The 17,818-nt window shown below is 40.6% G+C and overlaps 1 protein-coding gene across 1 annotated transcript in view; it reads left to right on the top strand.

Moving 5' to 3' along the window:
- Nucleotides 1-17,818, top strand: part of TULP4 (TUB like protein 4) — a 228,041-nt gene that overhangs the window by 165,954 nt on the left and 44,269 nt on the right. The gene's annotated exons all lie outside the window — the stretch shown is intronic.

The raw sequence follows: 17,818 nt of genomic DNA, 5'->3' as shown, positions 1-17,818 counted from the left end.
GAGGGCTAACCATTCCTTTTCAAGGCTTCCAACCAGTCCACTCTGGGAAGGTGACCCTAATCAGCTTACTCTTGTGTTTCCTGGTGTCGCTTTGGGCTTCAGCTCGCTCTGGTCTACTCTGTCACTTACCACGTGCCCATGTGCTGTCAGTTTCTAAGTGTTGACTTCTCTGTCTGCTGACCTCTCCGCTGACCTGTTCTCTCCAGTTCTCTGTTAGAGTTTCACGCTCGTTACCTCTCAGTTGAGTGGGGTTCGGGAAGGTGTCCAGTCCATCACGCAACCCCTCGTACCTTTCCAGGCTTCTCTCTGCCCCTGCTGTCCCCTTCTACTCGCCCTAGTGGACCAGTTTGATTTCCCAAGCTCACATTGCTTTCCTGCTTTCGAGCGTGCTGTTGCTTCTGCCCTTGCCTCTTGTCCAGTCAATTTCCAGTCGTCCTTGAAGGGTCAACTCAAACATCACCTCCTCTGTACAGTCTGCTCCCTGCCACCTTCCTCCACTCCAGCCCAGGCAGAGCTAATTAGACTCTGGAGTGTTCCAGGAGCACCTCCTGTACACCAAGAGCACATTTTGTAACATTTTCCACATTGTGTTGTAACTGTTGGTTGCATATTTTCTTTCTTACCAGATGTGAGGGCAGGGGCCATGCCTCATTGTTCCCTGTGCAGCAGTAGTGCAGTCATGCAGTGAGTGCGGGAAGAATGCTTTCTCTAGAAGCGCCGGCCTCCCCCTCATCTCCGCCTGGTGATGATTAAGTCCTTATCCTCACCGAAGGAATTGCCATATTTCCTCCCGTCCTCAGGTACCGCACAGTCACGAGAGGAGTTCTTGGTTTACCCCACATAGGCTGTCCTGGGAGGGCCCAGCATTAGTTTTTCATTCATAACTGATTCATACAGAAAAGTCTAATTTTTTGGTTTTTCACATCTCGTGATACTTGTGTGGAATCTTTCATTACTTAAGGCTGGTTGGATTGAGGGGTGGGCTGGGGCGTTGTTGGTTTTTTTCTTAATTTTTTAGGCTGTGTGGTTATGTCTCCTTTAGAAAGCAGTTTGAGTGAGGATCCTAATAACTGAATTCTTCTTCCTACTCAAATCCAAAAACAGTTTCTGAATATGAATTGTCAGCTTCATCTTGATTCACGGTATAGAAAATTCAACTCAGGGACAATTATTAGCTCTTAGGATATAGTACCAAGAAAATCTGCGTGGTTTCCTTGGAGGAAGGCCTTTGCAAGATTACATGTCTCCGTTTCCTGGCATGGTGGCCCTGCAGTGCTGCCTGAGGACGGCGGGTTAGGATTGATGACATCTTCACAGACCACCCCGCCCTAAGATTTTTTTCCTTTTTTCTTCCTATGTCATATCTGACCCCTCTTTTTCCCTCTCTTCCATCTCTTCTTTACAGTAATGAGAATTTTTTTATCCTGAGCCAACAGACTTTTCAGTGTCAATATTCTGAAATTCTCCTCTTTCCCCAGTGTGCCTATGACGTCTATTCATTTTTTTAACTTCAGTTGTAAGTGGATTATGCACCACGGTTACCGTATTGCAGACCTGGGTCTCCAGGGTGCAGGGCGGGCACTCAGCCTCACTAGGATTCTCTCAGTGGTATGGTGAATAGTTACTAGTTGTTCTTCTGGTGCAGGGGAGCAAAGTCAGGAATGACGATTTCACCAGCTTGGTGACATCATTCCCGATAAAAATTCATGAAGCACATCCTGGAATTACATTCAGGAAGTCTGTAGCCATAGGAGGGGCACTTTAAGGCTCTTTTCCTTTAATGAGGACACAGGTCAATATTTTTAAAAATCATAAAGGCAAATACTTGTTCTTCATAAAATTTGGAAGTACTGATAATTACTTTGTAGAGTTTATCCAGGCGACGACAGATACAAACTATGTTTAAATTATACAGCAGAGGTTATTGTGTGATGATGATGAACTTCAAAAACAGGAGAACGATCCTATATAGTAGAAGAGAGAGAAGTAGACTATGAAAACAAATTTTCTGCTCCAAAGGATTTACAGACACAGTCTTACAAGTGAAACCTATTATTTCAGTAGACACATACTATGCTTGACCTTCAATTATAATGAATAACCAGTGGTTTCTCCTTTGGAATGTTCTGTTAGGAAACAAACGTTTGTCACATAGCTGGAATATTTAAGTGTTTGCTACTGATGTTAATAGCCCTAAAGAAATACAGGTATTCTTCACTTTATATACTAGATTTTAAAATGTAGGTGAACTGAGTTTTTGTAATCATAATTATACTTAAAGTATCCATGTAAGGAAATCTTTCCTATTTAAAAGAATATTCTGTAGAAATTGCCCTCGTTTAGAAGGCAGTTTGGTGTGAAATGGGAGTTCTTCACCTAATACATCTTTTTGCTAAACGTCCAGACTTTAGTTTTCCACGAGTAGAGGTAATGTTTGTTTATATACTAAAGCTTAAAACTTGGTACTGAATACTAAAACCGTTTTCAAAGGAAGTCTTAAATACTTAAATAGACTTGATATTTTCTTAGACACTTCAAGCCATGATTTCAAATAAACTAGAAGGGGTCTGGGGTTGGTACGTCTTAAACAGCCCCAAGAGAAGGCTTTCCAATTTTCAAGTCTTAGTACACGCAGATGTGAGTGGGGTGAAATCTTCTCCTCTGGCCTCCATCCTGGTGTGTTGTTTTTGTTGTTTTTAACCGAGGAAGACAGGTTTATTCTTTTTGCTTTTGGATACAAATGGTAGATTCCAAGCCTCCTCTCATCGGCTGAAAGTAAGTTTTTCACAAAATGTGGTCCCTCCTGATCCAGTGTCTGGTGTTTGCTGATGTGATCAGTGATCCACCAGCGTTTTTACAACAACTTTAAATGCAGTCGGTGCCGTGACGTGGACGACAACAACAAGAAAAATCTCTAAAAGTACCCTTTGTGCCTCTGTGACATCTATGAAATGAAAGCTGTTTTTATGTACACGCTTCGTAAGAAACATGACCTTTATTTCTCATTTGGAGTAGACTGGAGTCAGGACTTGAGTGGTGTAGCAGGATCGTTAAACGGGATACTTCAGTGCAGGATTAATTCATTTAGTTCAAATAATTTTAAAAATAAAAAAATTTAAATCATTACTGTACAGCATCTTTCCAGAGATATGAATTGGTGAAAAAGGAACTGTTATGGTACTAATGTACGCTTAAAGCTTTAACACATTAGTCAGTTGAAAAGAGTAATTATTCATTTAATTCTGAAATATAAGGTTATGAAGTACCAACATAGAACTCAAGTAGATTTGCTGACTCCCTCGAAGTATTTTAAGTAATAAATGATTCTGTAGGGTTTTTAAATTTTATACATTTTAAAACTTTGATTATAAAAAATTCAGTAACACATCAAAAATAAATAAAGAACCCAGATATTTTACCACATTTGCTATTTTATCTCTTTATTCTTTTTTTTCTGTGCTGTATTTAAGGCAAATCCCAGATAGCATGTCCTTTCACCCATACTTATGTCAATATAAATCTCTTCAAAATGTGGGATTTCCTTCCATAACCACAGTGCTGTTATCTGTCATACCACCTCTTATCTTTACTTTGAAGAAGGTCTTGTCAGATTAAGGTAAATGATTTGTCTGGGGCTTAGATTAGCCATGGCTTTAAAGGAGGGCATCTGTTACATCAAGAAGATGGGTGTTCATTCTGAAGTTTTTCTTTGTCTTGCACTGTAAGATAGGAAATGGTTTATAAAGGAAACTTTAAAAAGCAGTGTAAATCTTTACTTTCTCAGCTAAAAATGTGGTGTTGCCACCGTAGTTTTGTAAATGAAAAGTAATTTACTGATATTTGACATACAGGAAGTGACTGTCTCATAGATGAGGCCCGATCATTGATAGAAAAAAAGTCAGACTTAACAAAAACCAAAATAAAAAGAGTCCCAGTTTGTTACTTGCAAGGAGTCTTTTCTTCACCATAAGAAAATATTCTGCTCTGCTGGCTGTGTAAGTGCTGGTTTTTGGAGTGACTCAGCCGACTGCCCCCCACAGTGCTGCCCCCACCTCTCCAGGGAGCCTGCCTGTAGTCCTTTTAGGTAGTAATTACGGAACTGTATAGGTCTTAGCTTCCCTGGAAAGACTTGAAAGCCATTGTGCTAACACAGTGAGAGAAGAACATGGAAATCTCTTACACAAGCTCTTGTACTCAAATTATTTATTACTATTATTATTTTTAATCCACAAACTCACTAGAGGAACAACTCAGTGAACCATTCTTATTCTGAAGACCCTCAGTCGTGAGGGAGCTGTAAGTAGGTTAAAGGACCTGTGGAGTACAGCTCCTGCCTAGTGGCTTGTGGAAACATAGCTTTGAAATCAGATTTAATCTAAACCAGTGGAAAAAGTGATTCTCTTCCCTCTCTTCCCATTAGATTTTCCCATGAGTTTTTAGTGGTGCATGTACTAAAAAAGTACTGTACAAGGGAAGCTCATCTTTATTTAAAGCCTTGAACTGAACATATATAGGAATGCTTCTTGCCAAAATAGGCAAGGAGGATGTGAGTAACGATGAAGGAAAATAATGGAAACATGCTCAGGGAAGGAGATCAGGAGATGGCCTCCCACCCATTGTGGCTATCTTTACACTACTGTGAATACAGTTTCAACGTTTTTGGATTTTGTTTGTACGTGTGTGTTCTGGATATTCTGCTGAGCTCTTCATAGGAGAAAATAGATTTTCTTTAGCAAAAACAGGTGAAACTACTGTTTGTACTATTTTGTGCTGTTTTGGTTGAGTGACATTGGCAACTAAGTCATTTAAAAATTAAATTGCTCTTTGTTATCTCCAGACTCAGATCATTGTTGGATCACTATATAGAACACTCAGTACAGATAAACTATAAAATATGCTAAATAGAAAATCTTCCTTGAAATTTACATTTGGCAGTTCAGGTTAAGAATGAAAGGCGGGAGGCAGTTTTTGTGTACAATGGCTGTTACTTAATACACCCTTTAAAGACTATGTTGGGCAGGAGCGATGTTAGCAGAATGGCAGAATAGCAAGCTCTGGACCCTCCTTTCTTCAGCAGGCACACCAAATCAGTAATACACAGACCAGTTCCCTTTGTGAGAAATCCAGAAACCAGTTGAGAGGCTTCCGCACCCCAAGTGTGTGTGAAACCAGCCATATCAGAATTGGTAGGAAAATTTGAGATACCCTCTTGCCGTAATCACCACCCCTGGCAAAGTGCCATATGATTGGGAGAAAACTCCCAGCTTCTCCCTGGGAAGAGAAGGAAAGAACTGGATCATACATCCAATATTCTGATTTTTTTCCCTGGGTGTAGCCTAAGCCACTGGCTTCTGTCTCATCTGTCTCAAAGGGCTGATTGAACACCGGGGTGACTGAGAGCAGAGGTGGCAGTTTGAACTATCACTCAACACAGCCCCTCCTCCTGGCCCAACACAGAGTAAGCTGGTGAAAAAAAGCCCAGATTCCAGCTTCTACTTTGGGTGGGGGCTTGGGGGGCAGGGAGAGTTGGACCATGTATCCAATGTTCAGATTTCCTGAGGACTGCCCAAGGGACTGGCTTCTGAATTAGAGCACTGACATGACCCAGCATACTCTATACACCTTGGGGCCACTAAGAATAAAGACAGTGGTTTGGACTAGCAAGATAAATCTCCAGACACTGACCCCAATGACATGGAGATATATAATTTACCTGACAGAAAATTGTAAACAGCAGTCATAAAGATGCTCAGTGAGTTCAAGAGAACAAAGCATGAACCAAGCGAGGCTTTCAGATGTTTTTTAAAAATTAGCAATTGAGTAGCTGAGGTGTACAACAACTGAAATGAAGAATACACTGGAGGGTTTCAGCAGCAGATTAGATGAAGCAGTGGAAGGAATCAGGAAACTTGAAGATGGGTCTTTGGAAATTATCTAGTCAGAGGAGGAAAAAAGAGTGAGAGCATGAAGAAAGCTTCAGGGGCTTGTGGGATACCATCGCATGGACCAATATATGTATTATGGGAGTCTCAGAAGAAAAGAGAGAGAAAGGGGCAGACTGTTCATTCAAAGAAATAGTGGCTGAAAACTTCCCAAATCTGGGGAATGAAATGGACATCCAGATTCAGGGCTCCTCATAGATCCCCAATAAGATGAACTCAGAAATCCACACTGAGATACATTATAATCTAATTGTCAAAAGTCCAAAGGCAAAGAGAATTTTGAAATCAGCAAGAAAAAAGCAACTTGTCTCATGTAAGGAAACTGCCATAACACTTTCAGTCCAGGAGGGGTTGTGACTATATATTCAAAGTGCTGAATGAAAAAACACCTGCCGATTAAGAATGCTATACCTTGCAAAACTGTACTTAACAAGTGATGGAGAGATAAAGGCTTTCCCAGACACACAAAAGTTGAGGTAGTTCATCACCACTAGACCTACCTTACAAGAAATGCTAAAGGGAGTTCTTTAAGTTGACATGAAAGGATGCTAAACAACAGTATGAAAGTACAAAACTCGCTAATAAAGGTATAGACAAATACAGACTATTTTGTTACTGTAATGGTGATGGATATATCACTTTTAATTATAATAAAAGTTAAAAGACAACTATTAAAAATAACTATAATTATAAAACTATGCCAGTGGATGCACAATATAAAAATATATAAATTGTGACATCAGTAACATAAAATGCAGTGGGAGGGGAGAATTAAAAGTAGAGTAACTATAATTTCTTTTATGTAAGCCCCATAGTAACCAAGGAAAATACTTATAGAAGTAAAAGAAAAGCAAAAGAAGCAAAAGAAAAAGAGAAAGGAATCAAAGCATGTGAATACAAAAAATCAATGAAACACAAAGGAAGACGGCAAGAGAGGAAAAGAGGGGCAGAAGAACTAAAAGACTGACAGAAAACGGTTAACAAAATGGCAGTAATAAGTCCTTCCCTATCAATAATTACTCTAAATGTAAATAGATTAAGCTCCCTAATAAAAAGACACAAAGTAGTTGAATGGATGAAACAAAAAACAAGATACAACTATATGCTGCCTATAGGAGGCTCACTTTAGATTTAAGATCATATATAGGATGAAAGTGAAGGGATGGCAAAAGATATTCCATGCAGACGATAACCAAAGAGAACAAGGGTGACTATAATTATATCAGACAAAATAGATGTTGAGTCAAGATCTGTCACAAGAGATAAGGAAAAACATAAAGGCAAAAGGGTCAATTAACCAGGGAGAAATAACAATTATAAATATATATATGCGTACAACATTAGAGAACCTAAGTATATAAAACACTAAATTATTATGTAAAGCAAACATTGACAGAGCTGAAAGGAGAAATAGCAGTAATGGTAGGAGACTTCACTACTCCACTCTCAATACTGGATAGAACAACCAGACGGAAAATCCATAGTGAACTTTAACAACACTGTAAACCAAGTGGACCTAAGAGACGTGTTTACTTTTTTCATTTTAAATACCATATCAGGTTTATTTTAATAATAATTGTATACATAGTATAGTGTGTCACATACTGTTTGCTATTTTTATGTGAGGATAGAAACAAAAATGGGTAAAAAGAATTTTTTTTTTACTTTAATGAACTTAATTTTTTTCTTAATTTTTTTTTAACATAGCAGTGTCTACATGTCAATCCCAAACTCCCAATCTTTCCCTCCCCCTCCCCACACCCTTCAGCGCTGGTAACCGTAAGTTCCTTATCTAAGTCTGTGAGTCTGTTTCCGTTTTATAAATAAGTTCATTTGTATCTTTTTTTTTTTTTTTTTCAGTCTTGGCTATTGCAAACAGTGCTGCAGTGCACATTGAGGTGCATGTATCCTTTCAAACCATGTTTTTCTCCAGAGAATATGACCAGGAGTGGGATTGCTGGATCATATGGTAGCTCTACTTTTAGTTTTTTAAGGAACCTCCATACTGTTCTCCATAGGGGCTGTACCAATTTACATTCCCACCAACAGTGCAGGGGGGTTCCCTTTTCTCCACACCCTCTCCAGCATTTATTGTTTGTAGATTTTTTTGATGATGGCCATTCTGACTGGTGTGAGGTGATACCTCATTGTAGTTCTGATTTGCATTTCTCTAATGATTAGCGATGCTGAGCATCTTTTCATGTGCCTCTTGGCCATCTGTATGTCTTCTTTGAAGAAATGTCTATTTAGGTCTTCTGCCCATTTTTTGACTGGGTTGTTTGTTTCTTGGATATTGAGCTGCATGTGCTGTTTGTAAATTTTGGAGACTAATCCCTTGTTGGTAGCATCATTTGCGAATATTTTCTCCCATTCTGTGGGTTGTCTTTTCGTTTTGTTTGTGGTTTCCTTTGCTGCGCAAAAGCTTTTGAGTTTATTTTTTATTTTATTTGTTTATTTTTGTTTTTATTCCATCACTCTGGGAGATGAATCGAAAATATATTTCTGTGATTATTCTCCTTATGTCAAGGAGGGTTCTGCCTATGTGTTCCTCTAAGAGTTTTATAGTATCTGGCCACCATCACCCTGGTACCAAAGCCGGACAAAGACACTATAAGAAAAGAAAATTACAGATAAATATCCCTGATGAACATAGATGCAAAAATTCTCCACAGAATATTAGCAAACTGAATTAAACAGCACATTAAAATGATCTTACACAACAGTCAAGTGGGATTTACCCCTGGGATGCAAGGATGTTCAACATTATAAGTCAATTAATGTGATACACCACATTAACGGAATATAGGATAAGAACCGTGTTCTCAGTAGATGCAGAAAAAGAGCATTTGACAAAATCCAGCACCATTTCAGGATAAGAAAACTCTAAACGAGGAATAGAAGGAAATTAATTCCACATAACGAAGACCATACATGAAAATTCCACAGCTAATATCATACGCAGTGGTGAAAAACAAAGCTTTTGCTCTGCGATCAGGAGCAAGATGATACCTGCTCTCTTTGCTTTTATTTGACAAAATACTAGAAGTCTTAGGGCAGTTAGGCAAGAAAGACAAAGAAAAGACATTCAAATAGAAATCATGACATAGTTTTATATGTAGAAAACCCTAAAGACTACACATACACAAAAAAACTGTTAGAATAAATGAATTCAGTAAAATGGCAGGATCCAAAAATCAGTGTACAGAAATCAGTTGCATTTTTATATACTAGCAATGAACTCTCTGAAAAGGAAATGAAGAAAACAATCCCATTTACAATTGCATCCAACGGAATAAAATACTTAGGAATAAACTAGATTAAGGAGGTGAAAGACTTGTACACTGAAAACTATCAAACATTGAGGAAAGAAATTAAAGAAGACACCAATAAATGGAAAGACATCCCGTGTTCATGGATGGGAAGACTTACTATGGTTAAAGTGTCCATACTGCTCAAATCTATTTACAGATTCAGTGCAATCCTTATCAAAATCCCAATGGCATTTTATACAGAGATAGGGAGAAAATTCTAAAATTCAGATGAAACCACAAAGGTCCTAGACTAACCAAAACAATGTTGTGGAAAAGAACAAAGCTGAAGGAATCACACTTCCTGATTTCAAAGTACACTACAGTGCTATACCAAATATAACGCTGCGGTACTGGCATAAACACCAATGGCATAGAGACCAGTGGAACAGAAATTTAACCCATATGTAGTCAACTGATCTTCAGCAAGGGTGCCAAGAATATACAATGAAGAAAGGGTAGTCTCTTCAATACATGGTTCTAGGAAACTGGATATCCATATGCAAAAGGATAAAATTGGACCCTTATACCATATACAAAAATCAACTAAAAAATGGATTAAAGATTTAAACACAAGATCTGACACCGTAAAACTCCTAGAAGAAAACATAGGGGACACTTCATGACATTGATCTTGGCAATGATTTCTTGGATATGACACCAAAAGCATAGGCCGCAAAAGCAAAATTAGCGAAGTAGGGCTATATCAAACTAGGAAGTTTCTGCACAGCATAGAAAACAATTAACAGAGTGAAAAGGCGACCTGTGGAATGGGAGAAAATATTTGCAAACCACATATGTGATAAGTAGTTAGTATCCAAAATATATAAAGAACTCCTTCCACTCAATAGCAAAAAAAATTAAAAATAATGAAAAATTAATAAAGTATAGAAAAACAAAGAGAAAAGCCAGAATAAAAAATGAGCAGAGGACTTGAATAGACATCTCTCCAAAGAATCCTTACATTGACCAACAAGTATATGAAAGATGCTCAACATGACTAATCATCAGGAAATACAAATCAAAACCACTGTCCGATACACCTTATACCTGTCAGGATGGCTGTTACTTAAACAAAGAAAAAAAAGTGCTGGCAAGGATGTGGAGGAACTGGAACCCTTGTACACTGTAGTGAGAATGTAAAACGTTGCAGATACGGAAGTTCCTCAAAAAATTAAAAATAGAACTACCATATGACCCAGCAATCCCGCTTGTGGCTGTGTATTCAAAAGAATTGAAAACAGGGTCTTAAAGAGGTATTTGCACAGCCATGTTCATTGCAGCATTATTCACCATAGCCAAGATGTGGAAACAACCTAAATGTCCATCAGTGAATGAAAAGATAAAGAAAATGTCATATATTCTTACAATGAAATATACACATACAGTGAAATACTGTCTTAAAAAGGAAGGCTAAATAATATAATAAAAAACCTTGAGGACATTATGCGAAGTGAAATGATCCAGTCACTAAGGTCCAAATACTTCATGATCTCATGTATATGAGGTATCTAAAATAATCAAACACATGGAAGCAGAGAGTAAAATTGTGGTTGCCCAGGGCTGGAGGGAGGGGAGAACAGGGAATTGAAGTTCAGTTGCTATAAAGTTTCAGTTATGCGAGATTAACAAGTTCTAGAGATCTTTTGCACAGCGTTTTGCCTATAGTGAACGATATTGTACACTTAAAACTGTGTTGTACACTTAAAAATTTATGAGTGTAGATCTCGTATTAAGTATTCTTACCACAATTTTTTTAAAGAGGTATGTATTTTTTTAAATTGGTAGTCTAAATTATTTTAAAGTCAATTTCTTGTCAGTTTAGTGTTATACTTTCTTCATATGCTTATATTAATACCACAGCATGGCAGCGGCCTTGGTTCTGACGCAGAGCCCTTGCAGGAATGGCGGTCTTTGTCCGGATGGCTGCACTACAGGATTGAGCTTCCCAGGGTTCCCTTTGGCATTCCTAAACCTCGAATGCCTTGCTGCTCTGACAGCCCTACCATTGGCATTGAATACATCCTGGTGTCATTTTAGAGGGAGGTGATGTGTGTCTCTAAGAGTGACAGACACTCTCCTGACTAAATTCTAGGCAGGCCCCGCTCTTCTTGACTGGGCCTCAGCCTTGGCCTGTCAAACTAGATTCGCATCACAAATGTTTCATTCTCTCTCTCTCTCTCTCTGTCTTGAACAAACGCTAGCATAGTTTCTGTCCATGCAAGGCTGTGTAGCTAAAGATGACAACTCCAGCCTTCCGATGTTCTTGCCTGGGAAAGCTCGAGGCTGCCGGAAGGATTACAGCACCTGAAACTAGGGCCCCTGTCTCCCAGTCTCTGGACCTTAACTAGCAAAACCCAGATGGCCTAATGACACTGACAGTCCCCACCTCCCACTTTCGGCAAAATTTCCACTTCCCTGGCTCTGCCCTAGCCCCCGCCTCCCTCGCTGCTCTCTCATTCTCCCTTTAAAATGCGCAGTCATGTCTGCACTAGTGGAAGCTGGGTTCACCTCCTCCTTATTGCAGTAGTGGTTACTGGGTAAAAATCTGTCCTTACCTCCTTGACTAGTGTCTGGCTTCACTGATCTTTGACACCAGTCACAGGTGCTTTTGGGTCTGCCCTCATCACCGTGTACCCTGACAGCTACCATTGAGTCAGAAGACCGTCACTGTCCTCAGACCAGGAAATCGTTTCCTCTGAGCCCTTTTGTTGAAGTTTATTAGTAGCCACAGGAGGAAATTACTGTTTCCGTATACTGAGAAATATATTTAGATATGTTTCAAAGATTTGGAGCATTTTGAAACAGGAAAGGATTTGAGAGCTCATCTAATATACCTTTTTTAGATGACAGAAGAGAACAAATACTCAGGAAGGTAAATGATCACTTCAAAGTTACATAAGTGTTTAGGAGTCAAAATAGAACCAGACCCCTAGCCAGCCAACTCCCAGTTCTGAGTTCTTTGCAAAGAAAGGGATGTTTCCCCAGAAGATTTAAGACTGTCTTTACCAAACAGGTTAAGCAGACTTCAGCGTCACCTAGCACCTCTTTCCCAATCCAAGGACCACGTGGTAAGTGGCCTGGGTGTTTTCACCCTGCTCCAGAGATCTGATATGGAGCTGTGCTCCTGAAACTTTTCTCTCTACCTCATTCCCTGTGTAGTAAATATATTTTAATAGTATATTCACATGGTATATAATTCTAAATGTTCAAAAGGATATATGATGAAAAGTTCCATTTTCCCCACTATCCTCAAGCCACCCACTTCTGTTCCCCAGAGGTAATTGGTGTTTCCAGTTACCTGTGTATCCTTCTGGAGGTATCCTGTTTTTAAATTAGTCCTCTAGTCATTCTGTTCCCCACCCCACCCCCAGAAATCATGTGTAGGTGTCTTAAAAGGGTGAACAAACTTTAAAATGGAGCCTGAAAGATTTGGGGAAGAACGTTCTAGCAATGGGAATTATCTAACATTAAATTCAGTACCTGAGGCAGATAGAATATCTCCTTCTCTGAAAATCTTTGAACTTAGCATAGTCTCTCATCTTTATGGGTTAGTTTATAAGCAGTTATTCTGCAGTGAGGAGATGAAATGACTTCAAAATTACATGTTTGGACCAAAGATACAAATTTTTATTCTATATTTTGGGTGAGATTTCTTTCCCATATTTATCAGAATAAGTCTTAAAATGTCCATTTTAGAAATGCATGTTATAGTCAATTGTGAAATTATATTTCATCTTTTTTTTGAACCAGGAAATACTCTGTTAATCAACTGAGCAATTCTGTCCTTTACAACTGTCTGATTTCAATGACTGTTTCCTTAGTTGCAAAATACTCAAATCTGGCCTTGAAGCACATTGACAAGCTAGTGTTCTGAAACCCAACAGGGAGGTCTTTTCAAAACAAAAGTTTTACTTTGGTGGCATCTCAGGACAGAAGGTTCCTTCTAAAGAGCAAAGGGACGTCACGGCCTGTCCCTTCACTCCTCCCTCCCCAGTAGTGCATTTAGACATTTGCCACCAACGGAGCTGAAGTTACTGCAGGTGTATCTCGGGGATGTTGTGGGCTTGGTTCCAGACCACTGCAGTAAAGTGAGTCACACAAATTTTTAGGTTTCCCAGTGCATATAAAAGTTATGTTTACACTATACCGTGGTTTGTTAAGTGTGCAACAGCGTTATGTCTAAAAGAACAATGAACATACCCTAATTAAAAAAAGACTTTTAAAAAAAAATTAATTAATTTTTATTTTTGGCTGGGTTGGGTCTTCGTTTCTGTGCGAGGGCTTTCTCTAGTTGCGGCGAGCAGGGGCCACTCTTCATTGAGGTGCGTGGGCCTCTCACTGTCGTGGCCTCTCGTTGCGGAGCACAGGCTCCAGATGCACAGTCTCAGTAGTTGTGGCTCACGGGCCCAGTTGCTCCGCGGCATGTGAGATCTTCCAGACCAGGGCTCGAACCTGTGTCCCCTGCATTGGCAGGCGGACTCTCAACCACTGCGCCACCAGGGAAGCCCTAAAAAAGACTTTATTGCTAAAAAACGCTAACCATCATCTGAGTGAGTCGTAACCTTTTGGCTGGTGGAGGGCCTTGTCTCCGTGTTGGTGGCTGCTGACTGGTCAGGCTGGTGGCTGCTAAGGCTGGGGTGCCTGTGGTAGTTCTTAAAGTGAGACAGCAGTGACGTCTGCCCCATCAGTTGACTCTTCCTTTCATGAACCATGTCTCTGTAGCATGCAGTGCTGTTTGATAGCATTCTATGCACAGTAGAACTTCTTTCAAAATCAGAGTCAGTTCTCTCAAACCCTGCTTTATCAACTAAGTTTATGTCATATTCTAGATCCTTTGTTGCCATTTAAATAATCAGTTAAGTTCGCCATCTTATATGGACATGGTTTGTGATGCCCCAAAATAATTACAGTAGTAACCTCAAAGGTCACTGATCACAGATCACTCTAAAAAATATAATAATGAAAAAGTTTGAAATGTTGTGAGAATTACCAAAATATGACACAGATACACAGAGTGAGCGAGTCCTGCTGGGAAACTGGCACTTGCTTGGCACAGGGTGGCCACAGACCTTTAATTTATTAAAAAAAAAACACAGTATCTGCAAAGTATAATAAAACAAGGCCTACCTGTAGTAGGAATTTGTAATCACTTTGTTATCCTCTCCCCCAGCTTTAAATCACAAAAGCAAATAAATGGGGCAAAGTCAATTCCTTTTGTAGCTGGTTCCAATGCTACTGGTTAAAGTCTACTACAAAAAAGGTGAACAGTTACAGAAGCACATATTTTTATAGTTGAAATCTCCTAATATGGTCTTTATTCGAGAATTTAGATGCGTACCAGTCTCCAAAGGTAAAATCACTGGTGATATATGTCATCACTGGTTCCAAAACATAAATCTTTTGAATGATTTGCTGTCTTCTTCCTACCTCCTTTGGTCTGTGGCTTGGTTCGTTTTTAATTGCTGGTGATAATTGTGTTACATTTTAAAATAATTACATCTAAAACTAGTTTAGAATGGAGTACATTTAAATGGAGAGATTATATGTGGATACCACAATTTTTTAAACATTGCATTGATACTAAACAGTGCCCTGCAATAGTGTCCCCCGTCCCTGAGGGACCGCCGTTGAACTGGTGTGGCCTGAGGCCTAGCAGGTTTCTACCACCTTCTTTGGTTCTTAGTGCACCCCTTACAGAGGGAGCACTGTCCCTGCCCCTCTGTGAAGCCTGCAGTCCAGTAGAGAAAACAGCAGGAAAAATATGAGACAGAAATTTATGTCATCCATAACTGAAAGTGTTTTGGAGGCTTTTTTTTTTTATGGGAGGATTTGAGCACTGGTTTAGTTTAAAGAAGAAAGGAAAGAAGTTGTTGCTTCATTTGTAGGAAAGTTTGGGCAAAGGCCAAAGCTTTGGGCAGAAATTTGTTTGCTAATAGTCACTGGGCATCCGCTCATGCCAGGCAGCATGGGAGAACCTGGGGGTGCAGACCTGCCCTCAAGAACCTCATGGTTTAATGGGAAAGACAGACATGCAAAAACAGTGTTGTGGGAGCCATGGTTAGAGTGAGGTTAATTCTGTGTAGGGGGCCCCAAAAGCCTCGTCTGAGCACCTGTAACGTATCAGACACCATACTGGACACTGGAGATAAAGCCACAGTCTTTGCTGGCAGAGGACCTGCTGTGTGTGTGGGTCAGGGGATGGGTGAGGTTATGAATCTCATCTGGGACATGTTGATTCTGAAGGGCCTGGCCTTCGACACATCCAGGGGTACGTGGCTGGCAGGCAGTTGGACCTGTGAGTCTGGAGCTTAGGGGAATGGCCTGGGCAGGAAGCCAGCCCTGAATGGGGTGCTTGAGGCTGTGGACGTGACTCTGACCTCCTAGAAAGGGAAGGAGGTCTGGGGCCAAGCCTAAAAGAGGAGACAGAGCCTGGGAAAAAGGAGCCGGCACCATTCTGTCCAGAGCACCAGAATTAAGGAGTGGAAGCTGCAGGGACGGATGCATTTGCCAGTGTGTGTGTATTTATTATTATTAGACTTTTCTGTCTTGTTCTCTTGAAGTCCTTGGCTCATAGAAGCTTTATCTCATTGGAAATGATTAGGCATGAAAAGAACTTGTAATAGAGGAGATTTTTGAAAATCTGATTTTATGTCATATCAGTGTTCTTCAGTTATCTGACACACTTGTTCCAAAACAGAGTAACTTCCTCCATCACTGCTTGACAACCCGACTGCTAGGGTTGCCTTTTTCCTTCTCTCTGATCCTAACAGTGCATCATCTCTCCAGAGAGATGCAGTCGGAGGCGATTAATGACGGGGGATTTGGCAGCTGGGTTTTTTTGGTCCCCTTTTGCTTTACTGTGATGTTGAACATTGAAAACTCATTAAGCCACCAGGCCTTTATTCAGGAATTAGATGGTGTCTGTTCTTCTCCAAAATGGAAAAATGTGAGTGTTACTCAAAAGATGCTTCATTTCCTCCTTCCCTTCACAAACCCTGCCATGTGTCATCGGATATGACAGGCCCTGAGGAGATTGCAGCGATCAGAGCAGACATAGTCCATGTCCTCAGAAGCTTGCAGTCTAGCATGGGAGTCAGACAAATCAAATAATCCCACAGTCAGATATGAGAATAGTGGTGATTGTGCCAGTGGAGACTGTGGGAGCCATAACAGGAGGGGTCTGGGAGCGTGTTTGGGGTTGATACGTTTTAATCCTGGGGACTTGAGAAGAGTGATTGTTTGCTCTTGCCTGCTACTGAGCTACGTTTAGGAGAAACAAAGTCACAGGTGATGAAATAATCCCTTCACGTACACCATGGTACAGGGCTGCCCTTCAGACATGCTTGAACAAATGGGTGAGGATGTGGAAGGGGGAGAAGAAAAGCCTGCTTCCTGGGATGTTGCCTTACAGTGGGGTTCCCACACGTCTTTTTCTTCTGAAATATGTAAATTGTACATTTCAGTTGAAGTTACAGGAGGTCACGTTCCATATTTATCTTCTCTGCAAACTGCTCAGGAAGCATATTCAATGTCTGCCTCTGCCAGGGCTTCAGTGGCTCTGACCCACCGCTCCAGTGTCTGCCTCTCTCTGCCCGTGTCACATGAGGTCTTTGTGGACATGCTGGTGGATACTGTTTATTTTCTCTGTTGGCAGCCAAGAATTCAGCTTTTTCTAAAATGATTTTTACTGTGTTCCTATTACGTCTTATCTGTTTCTTCCTTTAAGCAGCGTTCGATGATGATTCATCACTGGCCTTGGGGGAAAACTGTTTTAGCTTCTTTTTTTTTTAAGTTTACAATCATTAAAAATGTAGATCATGTTTAAAGGTTTTTGGGGTTTTTTTTGCGGTACGCGGGCCTCTCACTGTTGTGGCCTCTCGTTGTGGCCTCTCCCCTTGCGGAGCACAGGCTCCGGACGCGCAGGCTCAGCGGCCATGGCTCACGGGCCCAGGCGCTCCGCGGCATGTGGGATCTTCCCGGACCGGGGCACGAACCCGCGTCCCCTGCATCGGCAGGCGGACTCTCAACCACTGCGCCACCAGGGAAGCCCTAAAGGAATATTTGATGGACAATTGGTTTATCTAAAACAGCTCTAAATTCTGTGAGCATATTACTGCTGAAATGAAATACATCTTCCCTTGCAATTAATCTCTCGTAATCATCAGGATAATTGCCTATTGATTGTCACTGACTTTAATTCACTCATGTAACCGTAAATACTTATTGAGTGCCTACTGTGCCCAAAGCTCTGTTAGGTGCCAGGGGTACAGCTGTGGACGGTCTTGGCCCTCAAGGAGCTCAGTGTCAAAATCTAAAAAGCAAAAAGTAGTATGGACCTAAAAGTCTTAAATAACTTTCCCTTTGTGTAGATCCTGGTATGGTTCTCCCAATGAGTTGTCGGTGGATAGACAGATGTCATTAGACACAAAAGATACAAAGATTTCAATGCCGGCAGACGCAGAAACCTCAGAGCCTAGCACACAAAGCAGGAGATAACACGGTGTACTCCTCAGGGAGGTCCTGCTTCCCAGGCCCCAAGGGTCCCCTCAGGGTCGTCCAAGTGGG

Source organism: Delphinus delphis, chromosome 14, assembly GCF_949987515.2.
Source record: "Delphinus delphis chromosome 14, mDelDel1.2, whole genome shotgun sequence".
Taxonomy (NCBI): domain Eukaryota; kingdom Metazoa; phylum Chordata; class Mammalia; order Artiodactyla; family Delphinidae; genus Delphinus; species Delphinus delphis.
The sequence above is the reverse complement of the archived record's forward strand: the minus strand, read 5'-3'. Positions and strand labels throughout refer to the sequence as shown.